At 37.2% G+C, this 13,490-nt stretch overlaps 1 pseudogene; it reads right to left on the reverse strand.

Annotated features, from left to right (window-relative positions):
* Positions 1–13,490, reverse strand: part of LOC114215844 (glycoprotein-N-acetylgalactosamine 3-beta-galactosyltransferase 1-like) — a 67,961-nt pseudogene that overhangs the window by 52,545 nt on the left and 1,926 nt on the right.

Genomic DNA, 13,490 nt, shown 5'->3' on the forward strand with positions numbered 1-13,490 from the left:
TCATCTGTCCCTTAAAGTGTTGGTCTGCCACATTTACAAACAGACAAAAACTTGTAACAGGAAGTTTAGTGACATAAGCGACAGTCTCTATTACAGTAGTTGATCTCCGTCATCTGTCTCCCCTAACGTCCACTCTAGAACCCCCATCTGCATCCAGCAGTTCACCTGGCCTAGGTCCCTGGTGGTTACTCCTTAGGAGGCTAAGAACATGTGCGTATCAAGCTATCTGTTCCAAGTGAATGGAAACTGCTTGTGGTTCTCCCTCCTTGTGGAAATCAGAAACAAGAGTCACCTGATCAGTAGATACATCCGAACTGGGTGCATGGATCCAGGCAAGTGAAGACAGGACATCCCGCAGGGAGTTGCTATTCTGACTACTGCTCTGTGGAAAGTGCAGTTATTTGCTGGCATCTGATGCCATCCATCTGGTGTCACCAGGGGCCAGACCAGTGACTTAAACGGGGATGTGATGGGGATCACCTGAGCCCTGTAACTCTTTGAAGGGCTGCAAATCTCTGCTGCTGCCATGAGGATTTGGTATTGATTCAGATTTACTATCTTGGCCAGCAATTGAATGTCTAGTTTTAGGGGCTTGGTTTGGCTTTTCCATTCGTTATGACTCTCATTTGACTGAGAAATGAAAAACCCATGTGAACGAGGACTTTCCCAGATGCCAAGTGTATCCATTTTAATCAGCAGTGAGGGCTCAGGATTACATCTCCCAGGGTGGGTTCTGGAGACTCAGTGGACAAGCTGTTGTGGATGTGGGTACAACTCCATGATTACCAGCTTCCATAGCCCCACTCTATCCAGGGCCATGACACGACAGAATTGTCAGGGTCACCTCCGACCTGTGTCCAATAGTGCCTATAACCCCCTCTCAGCAGTGTACTTACTCTGGTAACAGCTGTAGGAGGAAATGGAGGATCTCCATGGCACCTCCTCCTTCCATTGCTAGGCTCTGAGTCTGAGAATTGTCTCGGCCTGACCCTGAAGGAAAAGTCAGATTTTTTTTTTTTTTCCCCATCGCAGTGAGTGATAGGAGCCTTCAGCCTAGCTGTTCTTTGTTATTTTTGGGTATATAGATCAAGTAACATTCTATTTGTCCTTGTTCCTTGCCTCTACGTTCCCGGAGATCCCTGAACCATCACCCAGGTCATGTTGGGCCTGGGGTCCCTGTCACCATTCTGGCTTTGCTGCTCATTTGATGGTTCAGTTATGCCCACCTTGTCTTTGATGATTAAGTGCAGCCCCTGCGTTGGCATCACCTCCATCCCTGGGGAGGCCAGTTCCACAGCGATGTCCCTCTACCCACAAAGGAGAGACACCACAACACTTCTCTATGGTGCCAGGACCCTCCTCTCTACATATTCTTTTTTATTGCTTTAGCAAAGGAACTGTTCTAAGGGCCCTTCCAGGGAATATGCTCATCTCATAGTTCTATATTTTACCTCATAAATCTCTTCCAAAATGTCTACCTGCTCTAAACTGAATGTCTGTGTTACCTCCAGATTCGTACATTGAAACTCTAACCCCCAGTGCGATGATATTAGGAGGTGGGGCCTTTGGGACTAGTTTAGGTTTCCATGAGATCATGAGGGTGGAGCCCTCCTGATGGGATTAGTGATTTTATAAGTTGTGAGAGGGCTGGCTTCATCTCTCTGCTCTCAGCTATGTGTAGGTATACTGTGTCGGCTATCTGTAGCCTGCAAGAGCGTTCTCACCAGAATTTGAGCTTGCTAGCATGCTGATCTCAAACTTTCCACCCTCAGAACTATAAGAAATAACTTTCTGTTTACAAACTACCCCGTCCATGGTATTTCTGTTACTGCAGCCCCAAAGGACTGAGATGCCACCTCCGAAACCCCTCACATCCCTCCTTCAACACCTTTTCCAGACAGTTCGGTCACCTGCGCTCTCTTTCTCCAGCTTCAAGGAGTAGTCCCTGCTGCATATTAGGGTCAGTTCCTTAAAGAGAAGGTGTAAGAGAGAGCCCACAGATAGGTGCACTTTCCCTTATGAGCTTTCCCTTCGCTTCTTATCCATCTGGACCCTAAAAATCCATCCCGGGCAAGTTTTCCCAGGCCTTGACTACACGTATCAACTAGATCTGACATCCTTTTGCTGAAAAATCCCTTTCCTCCTGAAACTGTGATAATGTTTCCCTCGTGGGCTCGCTGAGAGTTCACTCTAGTTATTGGTCCCGAGGCAACAGGGAAGGTGGGGCAGATTCTGGAAATGGAAAACACTGTCTCCCCCAAAGCATTTCACTCCCACTGGGCCTTTAACAAGACCTCCATCCCAGAGAAGTTCCTCTTCTCTTGCAAGTGGTGGTAGAGCACCTCTCAAACAGAGAGTTGATGGGAATCTGGGGGTTTAGGGTCCTCAAGTACATGCACTCAGACGCCTGCACTCAGTGTCCAGGCTAGGAGGATGCTGGCCCCAGGGAATCAGCCTTCTCTTTCAACTCTGTTACTTTACATTCACCTTGGAGCCCAGAGCTGTGTCTTCAGCACCATCCACCCTCTGGCTACAGGACAGAAAGATCTGTTTAAATGTTGCCAGGGAAATGCCTGGCTTTCACCCCATGCTCTGAGGTGATAGCTCAGTAGACTGAGTCTGTAATGTAGTTCCCTCCGTGCACTGATCGCACTTAACCACAGCCAAATTACTCCACAGCCCTTGGAAACGGGCATTGTCTCCATGGTTTTCAATGCCAAAATACCACACAACCCAGTCAATCCCCTCCTAATGCGCCACCACTAAGTTGTCAGTGGTTGTGCTTGTTGAGCACAACCTCCTCTCAACACCAGCGAAGGGGGCCTTGTTGCCATCCCTGGTGGGTAAGCATTCTAAATCTTAAATCTCATTCTGAGGGTCCCCTTCCTGGGGCTTTTTCTGGCACCAACTTTCTGAGATTAATTACCCCTATAGCAGAACCTGAGACAGAGATTTCAGTGCAAGGAATTTATTGTGAAGGTAATTCCAAGAAACAAGCAGTAGGGGAGTGGAAAAGTGAGAGAGTTGTGTGTGGGGTGTGGGGGGTGGGCAGTTAAAAAAATTATTATCAAGCACTTTGCAGTTGAGGGTAACAGGAGCTTTATCCCACTGGGGAAGTCTTGGATGACAGACTACACCCACAACCCAGAAGTATCCCACTGTAAGGGTAAAGGGGGTGAAGAATGCATGTGGCAGTTCCCACTGGTCTTTTGTTAAAGCTTGCAGGTTTGTTTCCCTGACCCTTCTTCAAGCATCAGCTCAGAGAAACTCTCCAGCAAAGATGAAGGGCTGGCCTCTGGAAGCTGCACCAAGGTGCACAGAGCAGTATGGACAAAATATACACAAACCCCCTTGCGTGCACGCGCGCGCACACACACTGATGGAAATGTTTTTGCATATATATGAACGTATATACAATGTTTTGTGGAAAGATTACAATTTATCATTGTTGGAAAAGAGTTAATTTAAGTTGGCTGTAATGGTGGAGGAAATTGATATTATATGATACACACACACGATTTCCTCAGAAAGGGTTAAATATTTAGTCCAAAACTAAAAGCAACTCTGTTAAGATATATTTCTGAAAATACATTCGTATATCTGTGTATGTAAAATTAGATTATTTGGGGGAAAGGTAAGAATATGTGTTTCTGAAAATTTTTATCTATCTACCTATTCACTTATACAAATCAAATGTAAATACATATAATCATTTACAAAGTTTCTTTCAGGTGTGACCTTGCAACCTTAGAAACTTATTGGGCAAGTAAGACATTCCTTAGGACTTAGAGATCCTGGGGCTGTGTGTGGTTGATAGGACAAGAGCTATTTCTGGAATTACTGGTCCTACTGTCCCAAAGACTTACATGTCCACATTAGGAGCCACCATTTCTCATCTCCAAAACTGTACCCCTAGGGTCTCCTGTAAACCACATTGGGGTGAGTCTTTGCCCAAGTAGGATGGTGACTAATAAGTCAATATTCACTTGTAATAGCTTGAAATCATCGGTGATGGGTTTACATTTTAAAAGGCTGAATCATATATGAAAAGCCATTTAGGATGGTCAATATATAATATATGCTCATTTGAATAAATACAGAGAAAGTATGGACATGATAAAAATCTGTTCATGATAAAAATTCTCAGAAAACTAGGAACAGTAGAAGTGGTGGGAAACTTCTTCAAAACTGTTAAAGGACATTAAAAAAATAAATAAAACACCAAAACCTAAAGTTAGCATCATATCTCCCTAGGATGACGGCATGGCCAGAACATGTTCTCCTGCCCCTTCTATTAAACAATCTACTGCTCTTTACATTCATTATAATAAGGCACTAAAAAAAAAAAAGGAAGACAAAGATTTGAAAGGAAGAAGCGTAATTTTGCTAATTAACATGTGACATAAATATGTACATAGAAAAATCTCAAGAAATCTACAGGACAGGGAAAAAAAAAAAAGTACCTACCAGAACTAAAAACTTTCTTCGGCAATATAAGAGGATAAAAATTCCATATACAAAATTTGATTATATTACCATGCTGATAATGAACTATAGTGAAATTAAATCATCAAACACTGTGGGGTAAATTTAACAAATGAATTGTAAGATCTGTATTCTAAAAACTACCAAATATTCCCAAGAGAAAATAAATGAAACCTAATTTAGTGGTGGAAAGATGGAAAGATGTTAAGATGTCAGTTACCCCTAAATTTATCAAGATGTTCAACATAAATGAAAGTCTAAATTTGCTCACCAAAAATTATAGTTTTGCTAAAAAGTCAGACAAATCAATCAATGGACCAGAATGGAGAGTTAAGAAATATACCCATACATTTTTGGTCAAAGTTTTTGGTTTTTCCATTTTTTCCAGCTTTATTAAAATATAACTGACAAATATAATTGCAAGATATAGACATTTAAGGTGGGCAACATGATGATTTGAAACATGTTTAGGTTGTGAAAGAACTCCTCCCTTCAGTTTAAATTAATACGTCCATCAGTTCATTTATTTACCTAGCTTTGTTTTGTTTTGGTGCTGGTCAAATGATTTTTGGCAAGTATGACAGTGAAGTGCAATGATGAAGAAATATTTTTTTTCAACAAATATTGATGAAACAGTTGGATAATTATCTGAAGAAAGGAAGCATATTCTACACTGCTCCCATACCCAATTTATTTTGAGATAGATCATTGAGGTAAAGTCAAAAGCTGAAACTATGACGTGTCTAAGTGGAAAAAAAAATAGAATGTTTTCATAAAGTAGAGTAAGCAAAGGACACACATGAAACTATGAAAGAGAGTAAAAATCAGTTGTATTTCATCAAATCTGAAAATTCTGCTCATCAAAAAATCATTGATAAGGAACTGAATAGGCAAGCCAAACACATTAATAAAATTTTTATATTTCACATTTTCCCAAGACATAGGAAAATATGTGGAGTTATCCAGTCCAATGAATGGAAGAAGAACTAATAATACAAAACTTACAAGATACAATAAGAACAAATTGTCATTCAATCATATCAAGAAATATACATATAAAAATTAAATATTTTCCTCTTCTGTTTTTAAAAATGTAGCACAATTTAATACATCTCATTACATTAATGACAAAAAATGAAACATTAGACAATTTATCACTATAATCATTACATTCAAGGAAAGCTCTTTAACCAAGCTTGACACAGAGTAAATGCTTCATAAATATTTGTTGATTATATTGAAAATAAAGATTAAATGGATTACCTCTTCATGAAAGTCCTCTGAGAATGCGATATAACTGATATAATTTCATAACAATTAACTACCAGAAACAAACAGTAAATAGTTTATTTTAGATAGCCTTCCAATTAAAAAAAAACAAACCAAGAATGTTCACTACTACCACTGCTAGTCTTCATTTTATCAGAACTATTTTAATATATAAAGCAAAAGAAAAGAAGAAAATATATAAGTATTGTATAAGAATTATAAGGCATAGACACTAATTTTAAATTCCCTAAATCCAATATTCTTAGAAGAAAAATTGAAATAAAAATATTATTTTGTTCAAGAGTACCATATAAACCACCTATTCCTTCCAACTACAATCAAATAGGAAATGAAATAAACAAAGCACTGATTTGCAACAGCAAGAAAAATATAAAGAAACTGGGAATAATCCTAACAAGAAAGTTTCAAGGACAATATCACAAAAATCAATAAAATTTTAGTAAAGGAAATTAAGGAAGGTCTTATAGCATCAGACGCTATACTGCATTAATTGATGGTAAGACAAAATATTGTAGAGCTGAAGATTCTCCTACAATTTATAAGGCTATTTCATTTTGCAAATAGGGGACATGGTCAGCGTAAGATTTGCACATATGTATAAGACTAATTAAGACTGATCTTGTAAAATAGCAACATTCATTACCTTATTGAAGATACCTTAGTGTTGTTTAACATACAATGAAGAATTTGAAATTCAAAGATGTAATGTATTAATGTGATCAAATTCACATCCATCTGAAGGCATGTGTTTTCAAGTATGAAGGATCAAGATACACTGATCTAGGTTTGCCGTATGAGAAACCTTGTTATTTCTTCCTGTGGTTACTTTTTCAATTTCTACCTAAGGTTTAAACCCTTAGGTAGAATAAAATATTATTCAGACAGATTCCACAGGAATGGCATGTTGTTAACATAAAGTCATCCAAAGGACAATAAAAAAATCCATTTATTATTGTGGAGTAAAGACTTCATCTGAGATAGTACCACCATAATGAGAATGAGTTGAGTGTGTATATGTGCATATATGTGTGCAGGCACATGCAAATATATGTAGGTGGTGATTTACTTTAAAAAGAATTTGAAGAGGAGTTCCAAAGAATTTTCAGCATCAAGAAGGTTAGTTATTAGATAAGTTTGGAGCATTCCGAGGTGATGACTTTTAGCCTAGTAATCCATAGGAGAAAGAGCACAAACTTCAGTGACTTATTTGCATGGAATCTAATTCCTATAGCACAGCACACCTGTTGTCTAATTTAGACATGTGACCAAATCCCCTCATGCCTCTGATTCCATTTATACAATGTGGAAAATACTAGGTAGGTCCAACATGATGCATGGCATAACGAAGAAGGCTTTTGGTAAATGTTGTATCATTTCCCCACTTACTCCCCAACCTTCACCCTTAACAAAATAAGCAAGTGTTCATTGGTTGAAAGTCTTAGTTTCACTCATTCTTTCACTTTATATAAATACTCAAGATTCTCCCTGATGCCTAAATTAGTCAGGAAATACAAATAAAATGTTATTAAACTGACATTTTTTAGCTCCTCTAAGCATACAGACAGTGCAGTTTCAATATTATTTACAAAAACATTAATATTTATCTGTTGTAAGTCAAGCTTCTAATGTGTCACTCCCAACTGTACAATATAAGGATAATGGCAGGCATTATGAACTCTCTTCTTTAATTGAGAGGGAAAGCTCATTTGGTTTGCTTGAGAGCCCAGATGATATTGATGGATATTGAAGTGGAACCCAACCTCTTTGATCTGAGGCCACCATAGCTGTGGTGCAAGCTAAACATAAACCTTGTTTTATCAATGAATATTAGAACCTTAGCATTAGAGAGGCAAGAGAAAACTTGGAGAATAATATAGCTCTGAATTTATACCTAAAGTTCTGGAGTGGTAGATAAATGAAAGATTTGCCAAGGACCACCAAACAGAATCAGGCAGAAAACTCCTACACTTGAATTACTGCTTCTTTCTTTTTTCTTTCTTTCTTTCTTTCTTTCTTTCTTTCTTTCTTTCTTTTTCTTTCTTTCTTTCTTTCTTTCTTTCTTTCTTTCTTTCTTTCTTTCTTTCTTTCTTTCTTTCTTTCTTTCTTTCTTTTCTTTCTTTCTTTCTTTCTTTCTTTCTTTCTTTCTTTCTTCTTTCTTCTTCTTTCTTTCTTTCTTTCTTTCTTTCTTTCTTTCTTTCTTTCTTTCTTTCTTTCCTTCCTTCCTTCCTTCCTTTCTTTCTTCCTTCCTTCCTTCCTTCCTTCCTTCCTTCCTTCCTTCCTTCCTTCCTTCCTTCCTTCCTTCCTTCCTTTCTTCCTTTCCTTTCTTTCTTCCTTTTCTTTCTTCTTTTTCTTTATTCTTTCTTTCTTCCTTCTATATCACATCAAATAGTTTCCATCATTCATTTTAGGTTTTTCTGCTCTGTGCTCTGGGACATATGTCAGCACTAATGAATCTTCTCAGAGTATAGAAAAGTTGAACTGTCTTAACTTTAATCTGTGGCTTAGCTATACCAGTTGAAATCATCATGGGCACTAGAATTCTCTCTCTTGCTCGATAAGATACATTTTATGTGATGTATGTTTTATACAGAAACACAAAGTAAATGCTCAAGAAAAATGGTTGGCTGCTCAATTTTGAAAGGAACTGCAAGTCATACCCTTATGTAATGACTAAATACTTCCCAAAATTCCCCCAAATATTTCTATGTACCAGAAGTTAGTTGTATTGACTACAGCTCATACCAAAAGTGCCATTGGCAAGAATTTGGAAATCTTTGTTATATAGAGAGTGTTTTAATATTTGTTGTAATGGCATTTACACACAGCAATGCACTTTTAGAATATTACTAGCTTTAGGCTTTCTCTAAGACTGAACAAACTCAATTCCCAAACTCCCAAAGCAATTTTTAAGCAGAAAAGGAGAAGGTAGACCTGGAGCCAAATGTAGTAGTGATCCCATACTAGGTGGAAATTGGAATTGAATATGGTAGGGTCAAACACAATTTAATAGTTGTGGCACAATATGCTGAGTGCTGTTGCTTTGACATGCTGTGGTGGAGGGCAAGCAAGACCATGGTAGTGGAAAAGAGGACTGTCATTGTGATGTTCTCCAGACTCAGAGGAAGAAAATCACATCACAGCAATCTTAATAATAAGAAGATACAATATCTATTAATCACTTACCACATGCTTGTTAATGAGATAAATGTTTCACATTTATATTTTATTTACTCTTTGGAAGAGGTCTATTAGTTAAAGCTATTAATTGCTCTACTTTTGCCCAAGAAAATAATTAACAGGCAGATCTGGGACTAAAATACAATTATTTATAACTTCACAGTCATTAACTAATATGGTATCTTTCATATAGAGTCCTAGTGATCAGTTGTTGATGATTTAAATACAGGCCAAATAATTAAAATATAAACAATAAAATCCATAAGTAACTTATTAGCAACTGAGACTTGTCTACATTTGTAGACTCAAAGATATACAATCTGTCACAACTGAACTGTTTTCTTTCACCTTGGGGAGGATCTTAGGAAACTCATTAACACATTTGTTTTATGGAAATATTCTGTGTATGAGGAAAAAGTTTAGCTTATTATTGTGTATTTATGTAACTGGAGTGTTTAAAATAATTCTATCTAAAATTATTCTGTATTTTCTGATTTTGTTAATGTTTTATTACATTTTTAAAATCTTATAAATAGTCAATTTGAAGCAATAGGAATTAAGTTGAGTACTTAACTTCTGGAAATATAAAATCTATTAGGGAGATGGATGCTGGTTCCACAGAGGTTCTAGAAGTCCTTGTGGAACCTCAGTCACATCATCCTTTTCCATATACATTTAAGAGTTTTCACGGATTTGGCAGATTCATACAATTTGTTTCCCTCTAAATCTTGCAACCTTTCATGTTTTATTGTGTGGTGCAGCACACACTTGTTTCACATAGAGGGCAGCTTTATCCCTCTGAATTGCAGATTCTCTGCAACTTGTACAGCCTTTCCCCAGACAGACAAAACTGAGCACAGTCCAAAACATTATAATAACATTTGTCTCCAATGTTGATGAGGGCCAACACATATTAATTTGTCATTTGCTGCATATTTATCAACCAGATTGCAGACTATTTCCAGACTGAGGCAGTTAAAAGCCTTTATTAAAAATGATGCTTTTGAAATCTAATTTATTTCAGCATGCATATATTTTTATTTAATATTTTGTTTATGTCTTGCAAGCTAACAATGTTTCAAAAATGTCAAGCGGGAATGTTAAGCTTTACAAATCTATTATTTTTTATTAATTTATTTGGGTACAATGTAATTTATATTCTCATTTTGCTGTTTTTTAAAGGAAAGTACCCGTGGTACTGGTACAGGGCTCTGGTTGTTACCATGACAATCATAATTTAAGGAACTAAGCCTAAGACCTTTATAGTGGGATATTATCAGGCAAATAGGATGCACAAATGAATCAAGGTAAGCAGTCAAATAAATATTTGAACAGAGCTTTTTGTAACTACACAAAGAAGCAAAAGGGTAAGTGTAAAGTTTGTTTACATATGTGGCTAGGCTGATATCTAGAATCACGTCAATTCCTGGGTTATTAAAAAAGATATATTTTTGTAAAGCATAGTATAGATTTCATCTATTCATGCACCTTAAAGTCCTTTTGCAGGAAAATGATTGTTGAGACAAATATATATATATATATTCTTTATATATAAATTTTAAATAAAATTTATAAATTTATAAATAAATTTTATATATAAATAAATATATATTTATATATATATAAAGAAATCACATATTAAAAAATTCAAAGAGATATATATTTGATGTTTTTTTGTTAGCAAACTAAAAGCATCTTTATAGGTTGCCCAACCATGTTAGCCAAGTACTTTTACTGTGACAAGAATAACTTATAACACTGGTTTTGATTCCCTCAATATAAGTTTTTAACCCCAAATGCTATATATTTTCAGTATAATATTTACTGAACCCTTTTTAAGGCACTGCTCCAGATTCTATAAGGAATATAACAATTTAGAGATCCAGTCTTTCTGTATCATGAGCTTAAAATATAGTGAGGAAATAAGACGAAAATAAATAGTGTAACATAAACATTCCAAATTAATGGCAGAGATAATAAACATTACAGGAATTCAGATGAATTTATCAAGCTAGAATGTCCTAGGTAAAAGTTGGGAAGAATAGAAAGGGTTTACCTGTTCTTCTCAAGAACTCTGTTTGGTTCCTGATTCTGGTACTTATTGTCATTTTCTCACTGACAGAGTTCTTGTTTTTTTCCCCTAAGATTTATTTATTTATTTGGAGAGCAGCTGTGTTAGTCCGCTAGGGCTGCCATAACACAGTACCACTGACTAGGTGGCTTCAACACAGAAATTTATTTTCTGGCAGATCTGTTGACTAAAATGTCAAGATCAAGGTATCAGTAGGGTTGTTTTTTTTCTGAGACTTCTCTCCCTGCCTTGGAGATGGCCATCTTCTCCTCCCTGTGCCTTCATAAGGTCTTTCCTTTGTGTGTGTCTATGTCCAAATTTCCTCTTCATCTAAGGACACCAGTCATATTGGATTAGAGCTCCCCCTTCCCCCCAGGGACCTCACTTCAACTTCATTACCTCTCTGAAGAGCCTATGTGGTCACATTCTGATTTACTGGGGATTAGGGCATCAATATATGTATTTGAAGGACACAATTCAGCCCATTACAGAAACAAATACTCAAGTCATGTGCCTGTTATAATATTAAAAGATGGTATTGTCTGTGAAAGTACATTGTAAACTGAAAATGATTAACACAGGTTAAATGGTGCATTAGGCAGGGTCTATAAAACCAGCTACTGTAACAAGTAAATCTGAAGGGCTTAAGACAATAAATATGTACTACAAACTCATGAAAAATCTATTTGCAGTCAGGACATGGGGAATTGAGGACGCTATCGTTTTCTAGGGTCTTGATGCCCTTCCTTGGAATCTATGCTCCAGCCAGGAAATGAAGAAGAGAGTGGAAAAGGCCTAGCACACAACATTTCTGAGGTTGTGCTAATATAGCTGCAGCAGCCACTTCCACCTACTTTACATTGGGGAGGACCGAGCCGACAGTCCTAACGAGAGTCGAGGAAGCTTAGGAATGTGGTTTAATGGTGAACTGAGGAACTGAGAAAGGGGGAACATAAATATTCCATATGTTGGTGAAAAATTAGGAAAAACATTTTCACGGACTGATAAAAATGTAGTCAGTCTCTGCCACAAAAGTTATCAGTCTATATATTTTAACTGGACTTTGAAACATAAAGAGGAATCCAATAGATGAAAATGGGACAGGAATTGCATTTCAATTCAAGAGACTGGTGTGATCAATGAGTAGAAAATAAGACACTTTAAATGGAAGAAATCCAATGCAGAGGCGTGAAGTCTGGAGCCAGGGGCCCTGAGTTTGTATCCCATCATATGTTAGCTGTGAAACAATTCCTGCTAAGTTGTCTAACCGTGCTGAACTTCACTTCCTTCCATCATGAATTCTTTGTGATAGCACCTTCCAGGTATTATTGTATAAGACCCTATAGGTATTTTTTTGTGAGAATTAAAATAGAAAATATGGGGGCACTTGTGTGGCTCATTTGATTAAGCATCTGACTCTGAATTTCTACTCAGGTCATGATCTCGGGGTCCTGGGATCGAGCCCCATGTCAGGCTCCACGCGGAGTCTGCTTGAGAGTCTCTCTCTCCCTCCCTCTCCCCTCTGACTTTCACCTGACTCTCTCTCTCAATCTCTCTAATTTTTTTAAATAAATGAATTAAAATAAATAAATAAATAGAAAAATGGAGAAAATAGAAAATATGGGTTGTGTACTCTACATATTTTCTGTTGCTTTATAAGCACCTAATTAAGATTCAATAATATTAAGGATGTTAAATAACATCAATGGACATAGATCTACCACCCAAACAATTGTATTATTTTTTCATGTTTTCCTATTTCCTGATTGGGCCCAACTTAATATATGTATAAACCAAATAAGTTGTAACAAAGACTGTAAAGTGAAGGTGGGACAAGTAGCTTGGAATGTCTTGTTAGCTATCCAGAAAACTAGCAGGTTTGGCAATAGTTAGGGTTTCTGCTTTTGCTAATTGTGGCAGTTTACAGTTCAGATGCGCCAGAGCAGTTTTCAGAGCAGGTTATGCAAAATGGTTTCCCAGGGCATGTGAGGTTATTCTGAGAGAAAACTGTCTTGGCCACACTTTCCTGCCTCATCTCACTGAGAACACTCACAAAGATTGACTGCTTACTTAGACTCACAGAGAGAGAGAGAGGTTCTGTCAGCGCTAGGCTAACCTGGAAATCCAGTAGACTCACTGACAAAAATTCAAGCTCAAGATCAGTCTCTTTGCCTGAGGAAATTTTAGAATTTCACTATAACCACTTTTTGGCATTAGAGATAATGTTGAGGACTAGATCTTTAACCAAAAGACCTGGTAGAAAGTAATGAACCTCAAAACCTGCACAGCAGAGTATCATTTGCCCGATCACTTACCAGAGAAGCATTCAGGACTTCCACACCATTCTAAATCAAATGTCAACACTATGAATTACACTCTAAAGTGGAGAGGCAGGCTGAGTGGCTCTAGAGCACAGCTGGTATGTGCTTCCCAAATCCCATGTCTTCGAGTATATTACCACTGCTTT

Source organism: Eumetopias jubatus, unplaced genomic scaffold (genome assembly GCF_037043125.1).
Source record: "Eumetopias jubatus isolate StellerSeaLion01/CBP00866 unplaced genomic scaffold, mEumJub1_p1.0 scaffold_3, whole genome shotgun sequence".
NCBI classification, from domain to species: Eukaryota; Metazoa; Chordata; class Mammalia; order Carnivora; family Otariidae; genus Eumetopias; species Eumetopias jubatus.